This window comes from Ipomoea triloba, chromosome 8 (assembly GCF_003576645.1).
Source record: "Ipomoea triloba cultivar NCNSP0323 chromosome 8, ASM357664v1".
In the NCBI taxonomy this organism is placed as follows: domain Eukaryota; kingdom Viridiplantae; phylum Streptophyta; class Magnoliopsida; order Solanales; family Convolvulaceae; genus Ipomoea; species Ipomoea triloba.
In genome coordinates, this window is record NC_044923.1 from 11,861,190 (window position 1) to 11,870,358 (window position 9,169).

Here is a 9,169-nt window from a genome sequence, read left to right on the forward strand (position 1 = left end):
AAAACGAGTCCGCGTCAAATCTGCCAGAAATTTCAGTTGGCGCAGTCCGAAAGATTGAGCCGGTAAAAATAATTCCCGAACTCTTTTTCACTTGAAATTTTTATGGTAGAACCCCAACTTATAGTACTTGATGTCCATAAAACGTTTTGGTCATTTTGATCCACGAATAAACACAGAAAATTACATTTTTGCCCTTGGCAGTGTGCTGTCCAGAATATTTTTCTCTCTGGACCAGTTTTGGAAAAAAATTCGAAAACCGTACTTATACTACTCCGATCATTATGAAATTTTATATGCGGGTTCTACACTTATAGAACTACATGTGTAAAAAAAATGGGATCAAAATACCTCACCAATTTTTCTCAATAAATCACGGAAGTTACTGCCAGAATCTATCCTAATTCCCTTTCACTATTTTCACAAACTGCCAGAATCTATCCTAATTCCCTTTCACTATTTTCACAAATATAAGCCTATATGGGCATAATTACAACCTAATTTTCACAAATATAAGCCTATATGGGCATAATTACAACCTATACATGCATAAACTAGCTCTATATGGGCATAATTACAACCTATACATGCATAAACTAGCTATAAACATGCATACAAAAATCCTATACATGCATAAACTAGCTATAAACATGCATACAAAAATTACTAGACATTAAAGTGTAATTTCTTTGAGCCAACTTGTAGATCCACAACTTAACACATATTTTTCGCATAAAATTCCTAGTCACATAATTTACTAGCATTTGTTCATCTTCAAGTGACTAAACCAACTTAAGGGATTCCTTACCTCGATGGAAGATTTTAAAACCGAAGAAGTGCTAGATCTTTCCTTGGATTCAAAGTCCCCTACAACATCACCACAATAACAATATTTTTCATGCACTAAACATTAACACTTAAGTTCAAGCTTAAGTCTTAGGAGGGGTAGAATCCGAACAAAACCGAAGTTTTTACCTAGAGTAGAGTCCTTGGAGTTGAAGAATTGCCTAGGGTGTTCTTGGATCACAATAGAAGACTAAGATAATTTCCCTTCTTCCTTCCCTAAGTGTGTATTTCGAAAATGGAGTGGAAGAGTGAGAGAGATGATCATGTGATTAGTGTAGATTTAGTTCTTGAAGATCAAGTAACAAGTGCAACTAGGCCATACCTCATAAATGTCACATTTAATGCCCAATCTTAGTCTTAGATTTGCCTTGCCACTTGTCATCACCCCATGGAGTCCTTAGAAGATCTCAAATCTAATTGGCCAGTTTATGCTTAAATCAGATGAATGTTCGGAGGACTATAACTTAATTCGGGAAAATTCTAATACCAAAATTATCCTAAAAATATTCCCGTCGCAAATCACCAAGTTTGGGAATTTTTCGGTATTCCGCTAAATATAGGTACAGAGTCCGTAACAACTTATCCCTTACAGTCCATTTGAAATTTTTCTTGAACTAACTAGAAATTCAGGCTTAATCGTATAATACTTAAAAATCCAAATTCTAGAAAATTCAAACTGTATCTATATCCTTAAAATTTTCTCGGTTCGTGACTGGTACGTAGTTCGCAGCTTATCGATAACTAATCTCTAAAAAAAATTCTTTCGAGCACCGAGAAGCCTTCTCTTAAATGTCATTGCTTAAAAAATTATATCGATATTCTCGAATCTTAACTTTGTCGGAAAAACCGAGGGGTTACATGCAATAATTTTGCAATTACTTTTTCTCATAATGATATGTCTGATGTTGATTCTGATGATATTTTCTCTAAATTAAAAGTGTTATAGATGACTTTGCCAGACACATTAATGTCAGCGATTGAGATTCTTGAGTTTGTCAAAGTTACAGATTGCTACTCAATGGTTTCTATTGCTTATCGAATATTACTAACACTACTTGTTACTGTAGCATCAACAAAGAGAAGTTTTTCAAAATTGAAGTTATTGAAAACCTACTTGAGATCTTCTACTTGAGATCTTCAATGTCACAAAAAAGATTGAATGGTTTGGCGATTTTGTGTATTGAGAAGGATATGCTAGACAATGTTAATCTTGATGCAATTATCGATGATTTTGCATCGAGTAAAGCACGTAGAAATTTTTTGTCATGATTACTTTGTATTTAAAAATGTTGAAAATTTTCAAATAGTATTTCATGTTATTTGATATTATTATTTTTTAGTATTATTAAATTTAAATTTTAGTTTTTCATATATGGGCCCATTTTTTTAATTTCACCATGGGCCTCCAAAATGTTTGGACCGACCCTGTTCAAAGATGGTGTAATTCCTTTACTATGCTCTTTATTCTATTTCACTAGGAGAGTTTCACCTGTAAATTTGTCCTTTCATAAGTTACAAGTGAAAGACAAACTTGCACTTTAATCACAAATTAAAGCTAACACAAATTTTCCCGAATTTCACAAAACACCAAGAGTTTGTTACTAAGCCTCTTTCTACACCCTGTGTAGAGTTCTACAACAAACTATAGATCGACCAAAGGTTGCTTTTCCTCCAACTATGTAGACTCTTTGAAGACGATCTTGATCAATCTTTAAACATTTGATGACAGGATGTAATCTTGAATAAATTTCAAATGCATTAGTTTGCTTGATAATAACTCTCATCTACTAAGGCTCTGTTTGGCAGAGCGTTTTTAGGAGCTTATAACTTATTTTAAGCTATTAATAAGCTATAAGCTCTGCTAGATAATGTTCTCAAAATAAGCTAGTAACTTAAAATAAGAGCTTTTTTTTGAAAAGCTACATTAGATAGCGTTTTGAAAATAAGCTACTAGTTTTTTCAATTTTTTCCATTTTTATCCTTATTATTATAAATAAATAAATGACATACTTTACCCCTCCCAATTAAAACCCTTTTGGCCCTTTCTCTCTCTCAATATGTTTGGTTGTAATTTCAATTTGATATTTGCGTGTTTGAACATTAATTTTTGTATGAATTAATTTTATGAACTATAAAGATTTTGTTTTACTTTATATATTTTCAAATATATGTTAATAATTTATATTTTATTAAAATATACTGGTTTTATTATTTTAAATTTTAATATGTAAAAAAACCTATTTAAATTTAAAACTATTTAAAATTTATGAACATGTCATTTTTAGTCTTTTTACATTTATCACCTTATCAAAAAGCTAATTTTAGCAAACACTTTTAAGCATAACTGCTCTTCAGATTTCAGTTTCTACTTTATAGGTTTTCAGCTACTTTTCAGTTAGGTTTGTCAAACATAGTCTTAGTGATTTGAACAACCTAACTTACAAATATAATAACCTAATTAAATTTTTCTATTAGAGGGAAACAAATTTGAACAGCCTAACTTACAAATAAAATAATTTGTCATGATTTAACAAGTGTTGACTTTTCTCCAACCGATGCATGCAACTTGTCCTTGAAATCTAAACTTTTAAACTTCCTAGAGTAACTTTACTTGTTTGGGTACGTATCCTCTTTGGATGGTGTGTCAACATCTACTTTTAGCAATAATGATACCTCAAATCTTGTTAGAATAGAGAGTGTCTTGAATATCCTTAAAGAATCTTTTAATACTATTCAAGGTCATGTGCTTATAATTCATATTGCTCATCAAACGTACTCTTACTAATACGGGGTCATTTCGTTCACGGAATCTTGGATTACCCCAGGTAGGGGTGGGCGTAATTCGAATTATTCGAACTAACACCTGAAATTTGAACAAAATTTTAAATTTCGAGTGAACCCTGTTGGTTTTATCAACCACGAATGGTCGAACGGTAGGCCAACACCACCGGAAAATCGACTAAGTATTATGGATTGAAAATAGAGCAACGTACCGGCCCTTTGTGTATTATGAATTGCTTAGCCTTTCTAAAGGGCTTAAACCCCTATTTATACAAGTTAGGAGGGATTTCTCCCTTTGGTAACCCTAAACTACCATATACAAGTTAGGATTTCTTTCAGTATTACATTTAGATACTTTCTTAATCTACTTTGATCTTCTTTCCATACCTTTCGTCTGATTCCTGCGCCCAACTGCCTTTGCCTTTAGGAAATCTTCTAAAACGCCCTTAGGAAACCCCATAACCGCCTTTCACACACTGCCTTTCCTACCTCGGCCCCAGCCCCTAAGTCGACCGGACTAACTCATCACGCGAGATACCACCAAGCATATTCTTTTCATTCTCAAACTCTTCCTTGAACGTGTTCCACAAAGCTGTCCACTGAATAACCTGATTGAAAAATTTGTAACCGATCGACCGATCACCGACCGACCCTTGACAGGCCATCACCCTCTCTTCCACCTTTCCTATCGTTCACTTAGGTCGTCTATATCTTCCTTCTAAGCTCCAAGTACCGAGCCTCAACCCATTCCTCATCATCTAGTCCCTCATTTTCCCTAGCCAAGCGAAGCACGGCTTGGGGAAATGCCTTAGCTTGCTTTTCCATCCTTAGAGAGTTTTTGCTCCCCAGTCCTTCACTTTCCCGAGTTACGCGAAGCACGACTCGAAAAAGTATTGATAGCTCGTCTCCCCTCATTTCGCTATTCTACCTCATTCGTCTCCCGCTTACTTAGAGAGAGTTTTTACTCTCTCTCAGTCCCTCACTTTCCCGAGTTACGCAAAGCATGACTCAGAAAAGTACCTACAACTAGGCTTCGAGTTTTTCTTCCTTCATGGCCGTCACTCGGCCCGAGCTTTCTCACCTTGATTTTATCTTATCTGCGTCACATCACCGGTCAAGTTCGGCACATTAACTACCTTCGATCCTTATCTTTTATTGGACAGCGAGCTTCTGACACGGTCACATCACTTTAACTACTTTCACTCGAGTGCAACTGCCGGATGTAATTTTCAAGGAAACCTCTCTCCTATAAATAGCGACGCCATTTCCATATTTGCTCACCTTCCCACGTTCCAAACTTACCTTCAATAACCATGGAACCCAAACGCAACGCTTCTATTCCATCACGCCAGTGATATTCTCCACGAGTGGCAGAACGGGTTCGTCGTGCTGCCAAGGCTTGCATGGTCAAACGAAAGAAACACTTGGAGGTCCCACAGACTCCTTCTCGGTGATGATCCTAGTTGTCCCGTCGACATTCCGCTAGAGGCGGATGAAAATTACTAAGTCCTTGTTCGCAACGACCAAGCATTAGAGGAAGATGAACCAGCTCCTACTAAACTTGCGCGGCGGAGGAGCTGTTCCTAGTCCCTGATGCCCCGGTATTTCTTTGAGGGTGTCCGCGACATGATCCACCGCAGCACACCCGAGTGTGCTCCTCCAATCATCGCCCTCTTCTGGGAGGAGTACCATGAATTCGCCTTGGTCCCGACTCCTGCAACTCCGACCGTCTCCGCTGAAGTTGTTCTTCCTTCCACTAAGTAGGTTAGGGACTTAGCTTAGGGTAGTCCCACCTTTTGTTTGTTTTTGTTGGAAGGGTGCTTTACCGGCCATTTATTTTGGGATGTAAATGATCGGCCTTCGGGCCTATGAATGGAAGGCTTTCTTTTGTTCGTGCTTGTCTTTGCATGCCTTTAATAAGTAGGCCGACTGATGCCATAGTCGCCTTCCTCGTCCTCAAAGGATTACTTCGGATCTTTTCACCGTACTGAACCAAAAACGAGCTAGTCCCTCAGACCTTTGGTCGAGGAGATTAAGATCAACCTTCCCCTTTCTTAAAGGGTTCCAGCACAGCTTTTGGACTTTTAGCCGCCAGGCTTACCTCGCACCTTTTAGAAATGGGATGCAACCCTTCTCAAAGGGCCATACCGATAGTCAATTCCTGAAATCAACTATAATTCCAGTCCCTTAGACCATTGGTTTGATGACCTAGCCGAGCTTTGATCAACCTTCCCTTTTTCAAGGAATCTTTAATCCGGCCTCCACGGTCTTGCTCGCTAACTCGCAGAGTCCGTCTTTGTAGGTCGGACTCTGACCACTTGGTCTCTGCGACTGCGCAAAACTTTCCATCTTCATCTTTTCTAATCCTTAATCTTCTTCGTGATTCCCGCTTTCATCATTACCTTTCTGAACTGTTGTACAAGCATTAAATGCCTTCACATCCTCGCGTCAGCTAACTGTCAATCACATGTCGCGTCCTTCGCTCGACCATCCGATCACCTAATGATCAAGATGATGACTCTGACCAAGCTCCCCTTACAAGGTTGATATCTAGGGCCCTGAAGCGTAAGGAACCTGAGCCTACCACGAACCAACAAGGAGTTTAGGGTCCAGAGCCTCCATAGAAGAGAAAGGTTCTTCCAACAAAATTTTGAATACTTAAAAGGGAAGTTTCTTTTTCTTGGATGACGAGTTCTGAGGAATCATCTGCGGGGGAACAAGCTCCAATTGCTGATGTAGCGAAGGCAAGCGCTAGTACTCAACCAGCCTCATCGTCTAGAAGCACTGAATTTTAAGAAAGCATGCTTAAGGCACAATCCAACACTGAGATGATGATAGGATGTTTGATGCAAGGATTGACTAACCTCAATGAAGGCCAAGAGAAGTTACAAAAGGAGCAGCATTCAATGAAGGTCAACCATTTTGGACTCAAGGAAAGAGTTGATCTTTACAGCACGAAGCTGGATCTTGTGAATGAAAATGTCAATATTTTGGGTGGACATTTGTTGCATGCTCTCTAGGAGATTAATGTAGTCAAGGACATAGTCTCTCGTCTTACCAAGACCATCACTTCTGCCCTCGATGATGCCAAAAATGGGGAAGATAAAGAAAGAAAAGGACGAAGGGATCGAAGTCCAAACGGAGGTAATCAAGGCAACCAAAGAGACCAAGGCAATACAAGCAGACCTCCCTCATCCGGTCTACTGGCTCTGCCTTCCCCAGCTCCATCTTCTCAAGGAAATCAACCGCCTTCTAATTCTCGTGGAGAAAAGAGCAAGAAATTGGCTCAGAAGCAACAAATGACTAAAATTGCTGAAGGCCGATTGGTTCTATATGTGCCGTATGAAGAAAGGAGTGGAAAATGTTACAATGGTGTGAACATTCTTCCCATCTAGATGAAAAAGAGAAATCTAGAAAGACAAGACCATCAACAGGCAAAGGACCATGCTATGAAAGAAGATATTTATAGGAAGAAGCGTGCCGAGGAAGAAAGGATAAAAGGCAAGAACACATAAAGAAGAAGGATGAAGACAACATCAAATATCATGCGGTACTTCAGATCATAAAAGAAAGTGATCAAAGCTTTGTAGAAGGAATGAACGCATCAGAGCTCGTCTGCTGGTGGAACCGATGCGTGATAACTGGGCATTATATTCTCGAAGCCTCTCAAAACTATTTTGGTTTTAAGATCAATAAGAAGTATGCCAATATGATCAAAGATGAGGATATTCGAGCAGCCAGAAGGATCATCAACAATGACCTCGACGTGTCCGCAAGGACAGCCCAGGTGGTAAGAGTGCTCTACCTACAGCTGAGAGGTTGGAGGTTCGATCCTCAAACCCCTGGGTTTGAGCCAGTCAGCTATGGGTAACCTAGGTTGGTTTACCTCCTTGTGGTCCTTTACCGGCTAGGGTCACAGGGCGAGGAGAAAACCTCGTTAAAAGAACAATGACCTCGACGTGAATGACTTAATTGAAAGTGAGAAACAAGCACTTCAAAAGAAATCATCTTTGTACTTGTTTCTTCCTTTTTATTAATTTTCAGTGTAATAAATCTCATGTCTTAATAAAAAAAAATATGTTTTTGGCTTGCGTTGAGTTTTATTTCTAATAATTTTACTCCTAGAAATGTAAACTGTTAAACTCAACTATTCTATTAGTATAATGAAAGTCCTCTTTTGGATAAAATTAGCCCTATGGTTAGAGTATAAGTTTTGGCATCATCAAAAAGGGGAAAATGTCAGGAACTACCCATTGTATTTAGATTTCGATGATACTAAAGTTAGGAGTTTAGCCCCCCGAATTTTTTACTCAGTCAAATTGAGTCACAACATAGGACGAGACGATAGACAAATCGTTGTCCAAAAACTATGTATTCGTGTAGCTTATAGCTGATAGCTTTCAACTATCTAAGTACTAAGGATGAATCATAGAATTCAAGGGCTTGAAGACCGAAGACTTTAAAACATGATGATTAGAAGACAAAGACCAAAAGGTTATCAAAAGGCCGAATCATGGAAGGGCCTACCTTTTGAAGTTTATGAAGGCCAAATGATAAAGAATGATCATTCGAAGAGTTATGGGGCGAATAATAAAGCCAATCATTCGTTTATTAAGCATAAAGGCACGAATCATTGCATGACTCGTGGGGACAAGCCAGAAAAATTCTCTGAGCGACAAACAGTCCAAAACCTTAAAAGTGTGGGATGATCTTCTTGGGACAAACCAAGTACTAAAGGAAAAATTGTCTACACATATTAAGGATTAAACAGCTATAAAGTACTGACACCGGGCTCAATACCTAGCGGGTATTACACACTGGTCAAAAAGGGGTGATTTGAATTTTAGTCTTCCCTCCAACCGGACAAATTTTCACTCCTATAAATACCCCCTTTCTATTCAGAAGGTGGAGCTGGTCATTCCAAGAGTTCATACGCATACAAGTGTGAACACTGCTAGTAACAAGCAATTAGTGTGAGAAAAAGAGAAAAAAAGCTTCATAGTCAAAATCTAGAACAAAAGGAAATCTTGAGTTGCTTCATTGTTCCATTCAAGCGATACTCAAGCCAAGATTCTAGTTGGAGGAATGAAGAAATCAAAGCTTCAACCAACACACTCTACTTGGTGAAAGTAGAAAGAGGCCGAGTAAACTTGGTGAAGTTGAAAAACCTAGTGGAAGTGTGTTGTCCGGCTTAATGATCAAGGAAGCACACTTGGAGAAGCTATTGTACTAAAAAGAGAGATTAGTACAATCCTTCACATGTTGTGAAAAAGAGTGGAGTAGGCTTCTTTAACAAGTCTACCATTATAAAAACTCTCTCTCTCTCTCTCTCTCTCTCTCTCTCTCTCTCTCTCTCTCTCTCTCTTATTTTAAACAACATCAAATCCTGCAAAGTAAACTAAAATTGAAACAAACATTTTCCGCTACAAACCATCCACTGACCGAGTTCATATCCTGAAGGATATTAACTTGTGACAAAAATTTTAAAAAACCCTAATGAGTCTATTCCTCCCCCCCCCCCCCCCCCCCCCCCCCCCCCCCCCCC